Here is a 4,902-nt window from a genome sequence, read left to right on the forward strand (position 1 = left end):
TGTCTCTGGGCTGCTCGGTGACTCTAGCTGAGGTACAGTGACTCTAATGCAGGCCTCTATATCCCTTTGTCCACCTTTTTCCTTATCAGTGGTTAGAATGATAGCCCTTAAATTCCAAAGAATTATCGTCTCCATCCAGTTCACCTCTCTGTATGTACACCCATTCAGCCCTGCTCGTAGTAATACAGGGTTCCTGTTCAATGTCAGGTGAACCCTTTCCCCCTACTTCTGGGCAGAATTAGATCAGGGAAACTCTTGCTCCTTGGAGTAGCTGTTATTTAAAATGAAGTTGCTGATTAGATAATATTGATAAAATTAAATGTATGTACCCACTGGCTTAGGAATCCTACTGATCAACATATATTGTATGGGCACTCACAAAAGTTCACTAGGAGAGCTGCATAAGATATCGATTGGAGCGTTTTTTGCAAGTGGGGGAAAAAAGGACACATTGTCCATCCAAATGATGGGATCTATAAAGTCAGATTCTTAAAAACGACGTGAATTTATGAGAAGGGCTCTGGGATATATTATGCAGTGGAAACAACAGCTTGCCACGTTCCATGACTCTGGGGGGCGCTGTTCACACTGGTGCTCCTGGCACCCTAAAGTACAGTGGCGTTAGCTCCCCATGGAGGGGTGCAATCCTGAGGACATAGAAATATTTAAGCCCAACAGATATGTAGGTATATACATAAACTTTTTCCTGCTGGGAAAAAAAGAAGACACTTTAAAGTGGTGCTTTTGGGAGAAGAATAAGTAAGGGGGTAGAAGTTTTCACTTGTCATTTTGTACCTTTTGTACATACATATTAGCTAAGCTAGTACTTTTATTTGTTAACTGTCTACAGATATTATCTGGGGGTGGGGGAGAGTGGATTATGGGCTATGTTTGTTTTATTCTTTAGACTGTGTTTATTCAAACCCTAAAGTGTGACTTTTTTCTCAAGAAGCCACTAAGCTTTACCATATACCAAATATAATTTTTGAAGAGTATTCACTTTTCTCATACAAAGCAGGACGTTCTTCTTGCTGTAACATTCCCTCCTGTGATGTGCTTGCTCCTACCTGTGACAGAAGCCCTGCAGTCCTTGGGTGGGCACCATTTTTGTCTCCCTGGGCAGTTCGTGGAATCTGGGACAGGGGTGGCAGGTGGGTGATGGCTTCTGCGCCCCGCAACACTTTGTTAGACCCTGCCAGGTGGCCCACACCACCAGCCATCAGCCTCCTGGGAGCTGCTTCCTGCTTGCCAACAACCAGGGCTTGTGGAGAAGAGGGAGATGAGTCAGCAGATTTGCCCAGCGTGAGGCTGGCCTGACGCCAGCCCATTGCCCTGCCTGGCCTCCACCGCCCAACTCCATCAGTAACTGACCAGCTGGGGTCAGAGCCACTTCTCAGTTCCGGAAAAGAACTAATTCCCTTTGGCTCCTGGGGAGACAGACAGCGGGCCATGGGGGGCTGGTCTGAGGAAGGGCTGCCTCCTCCCCAGGACCTTAGGGAACGGGGTTGGGGGACTGGGCATTGTGCGAGGATCCCTGACTCGCCCATCTGACTCCACCTTTCAGGAAGGGCAGCTCCTGATATGGCCCTTTTGCAGCCTGGGGGACCAGGGCTTCCTCCCACAGCTTTCTCGGCAATATCCGCTGCTCCATCTCTGCCTCTTCTTGGCTGAGGTCCACAACTACCAAAGCCAGATGTCTGAAGAATTAAACGATACTTCAGGTAAATCAGGGAAGTGGGAGACTTCCTTGCTGCCAGCCCTGAATAGCTCTTTTCAGCGTCTTCTCCTCATTGTCCGTCAGGCTGAGGGACTTTCCCTCTCAAACCTGTACACCTATTCACGCCCATCACCCCTTGTAACAGGTTTCCTCTGCATTCCAGGCTCTTCAAGAATCAGCTGGGGAGCTGACTGGAGTGGACGCTCTCCATGCCGGGGGGTGGGGGGGGCCCTTGAGCCTTGTTTGGCGTGGTGCTCCTGCTGACTGAGCAAAACGCTGTCTTACCCCTGTTTCCACGGTCTGACCTGCAGAGTAGCAGCTTGTAGGTCCCCATGATGCTTTGCATCTTCCCATGGTTTCCCTGGTTGTGAATTTGATCGGCCCTTTTTCACATACAGAGATGTGTTCTTATCCTTCAAGGCGAAAGCCCTGAAGACCTTGAGTATCAGGAGTCCGCCAATTTGAAGAACAATAAAGAGCAGCAAATCGCCACCCACAGTCAGGACAACAGCAGCTCCCACCCGGGGCCCCCGATTCAGACGTGATCAGTTCCCTTGACAGGAGACTACAAATGCTGGCATTGTCAGGTATGTGAGGGGGAAAGCAGTTCTACCGACTGATGTCTGTCAGGCCTGGTGCTGGACACCATAAGAATTTTCATCTTATTTATTCCTCCCAAAAGTTCTGAGTGGAAACATTTTTGTCTTTCTTTCATGGAAGAGGGAACTGAAACTCAGGTGATCAATGATGCGCAAGGGTCTAAGCTTAACTAGGGTCCCAGCCTGCCTCCTGCAAACCCCCGACTGCCTCTTTCTGGTGAATGAGGTGATACCACAGACGAGGAAGCCAGCAGCTCCTTAGTTAGTGAATCAGCAGGTTGAGTTTGCAGACAGACCCAACTCGCCACCCCCACAGATGCAAAATGAGTGTGACCCAGCTTTCTGGTTCACTCACAATGGGGGGCTTAGTGCCAACATGGCAGAGGAGGCGAGTCTCTACCTGAGGCAAATACCGTCCCTGCCCTGATCCTAATTCCCGTGGAAGTCTATCAAACAGGATCAAAAGGAAAACTGAAGGAAGCTACAAAGGCCCTTCCAGAGGCTCCCAAATTCAGGGCCTTTAAGCCAAAGGCCCACTTCACTTGTCCCTCCCTGTGCTGGCAGATTGACTAGGTGAAAGACCACAGTCCTTTGGGCTACGTGGGTGCTGGGCTCAGAGTCTTTCTCTCCTCACGGTGATATGGCTGAAGGACTGCGTTGGGGCTGCTGCCCTAAAACACCTTCCTTTAGCTAATGATGGCAGCAGCTGTTGCCTTTTAGAAAAGCACTGGGCAGGCCTGGCTTTTGGCCCCACGGTTACCATGACAAGGCTAGAACGGAGCCTTCTGGGCCCCAGCTTTGGCCAAACCATTATCAAAGTTGGTTTCTAAATAGAGTCAACTCTCAATAATTCATAGATTAATGGTTCGATCTGTACGTCTTCGTCCTCCCCCTCTTTACCCCCGCTTTCTGTCCAGCTACCTTTTGGCTGTCCTCATCACACACACCCCGCAGAGCAGGAATAGGTGGAGGACTCAAGATCAGTCAGTGTTCAGGCCTGTTGGCAACCACAGTGCAGGGTTTAAGAAGCGGGTTGGGTGCAGTGTGGATTTCATGTATTCTTGCTAATCTCATTCCCACTTACCATGGACAGTGGACAACTGCCTTAAATTCTTTGAGCCCCTTGCCAAGAGAAGAGCTAGAAGAACTGAAATCACACCCCAAGAGCCAGGTCCCAGGCAGGGACTGGCTGGGTTGAGAAGGCCAGCACAGCCTACATGGCCCCATCTTGCAGACCCAGTATGCACGCATGTATTTTCCCAACATCCTCAAGGCACTGTGTCTAAGGGTGGATGGGAGAAATGGGTTTTGAGACAAATGAAACAAAGCTTTCCTTTTTTGAGTGGTTGGAGGTTTATATTCCCAGATCAAATATATAAGCAAATAAAATATGAAAACTAATTTTCACAAATCTAATTTTCATACTAGCCATCATCACCTTTTTTCTAGCAAACAAGAAGACTTTCAAGGCTTCAGATGGGCTGCTTTCCCTCCAGAAATTATACCACAACTTCTCTTTATGTTATTAATAATGATAAATGCTAACATATTGATATGAAGTGATGCTATGTCATTGATATGTATATATGAAAATATCTCATTCAGTCTTTACAACACCCCGAGGAAGAAACTATTATTCCTGCTTGCAGAAAATGAGACTTAGAAGAGGTGAGTCACTTGCTCCATGTTGCCCAGCAGTAAAGGGGCAGGGGACATTGTCGCACCCAATCCATAGACCCCATGGCTTTTGATCTACACCATGTGGTTTAGCCTCTTCTCTTGACCCCAACAACCAAAACCCATTCATGTAACTGGGGGTCCCCAGTACCCCTTTCTTCTCTCCATGTGGCCTCCTGATTCCTAAATGTCTATTCTGAGGTACCCTCTACTCTGCTAGACCATCCATTCCACTTAGCAGGAATTGCGCACATCATGTGGTTTGTATATGTTCTTTCAGCATTGTCAGGTCTTATTTTATAATTTAACTTCTCCTGTGTATGTTTTCTTCCCAGTGTTAGAGTCTCATGGGAAGGGGGTGTCATGCATCATGCATATTGTAATTTATCACTTTTCCTAGCATAATAGTAGGCCTAGAATAAGCCCCATAAAACCTGTTTTCTGATTACTTGACTGATTTGGTGGTGGAACCACATGGAGGACATCTCTAGTGTATTTCTCAGGGGTCTTAACATAGCATTAGGCATAGAGTAGATACTCAATAATAATTTAATTGACAGCTTGAGTGTCAGACTACCTGGAAGACAGAAAGAATTAGTCCCACAGCTGCCAATCATCTACCGTGTGCTTTACATTTGTTATCTAATTTAAACCTCACAATAATTCTACAACATAGAAGTTGTCCTAACTTTCATAGAGCCCCACACCTATAGCTGGGGGATGATGAAACTAGGGTTTTGTATGCAGGGCCCTGGCATCAGGGCGGGCAGACCACAGGTACCTGAGAATGTTGGCCTGAGACAATCAAGGGTTGCTCTCGGGGGCACCCACGAGGTCATCATGCAGTGGACACGCAAGGGTCTGGAGTCAGACAGGCCAGCCCTTGGAACAATTAAGAGTTAGGACTGG

The 4,902-nt window shown here is 47.6% G+C and overlaps 1 long non-coding RNA gene across 1 annotated transcript; it reads left to right on the forward strand.

Annotated features, from left to right (window-relative positions):
* The first annotated feature begins 1,436 nt into the window (after positions 1 to 1,436).
* On the forward strand, positions 1,437 to 4,239 carry LOC118973154 (uncharacterized). The gene is made up of 3 exons (XR_012129834.1): positions 1,437 to 1,721; positions 2,138 to 2,304; positions 3,766 to 4,239. It is a non-coding gene; the product is annotated as an uncharacterized lncRNA (long non-coding RNA).
* The last annotated feature ends 663 nt before the right edge of the window (positions 4,240 to 4,902 follow it).

This window comes from Manis javanica, chromosome 4, assembly GCF_040802235.1.
Source record: "Manis javanica isolate MJ-LG chromosome 4, MJ_LKY, whole genome shotgun sequence".
Classification (NCBI taxonomy): Eukaryota; Metazoa; Chordata; class Mammalia; order Pholidota; family Manidae; genus Manis; species Manis javanica.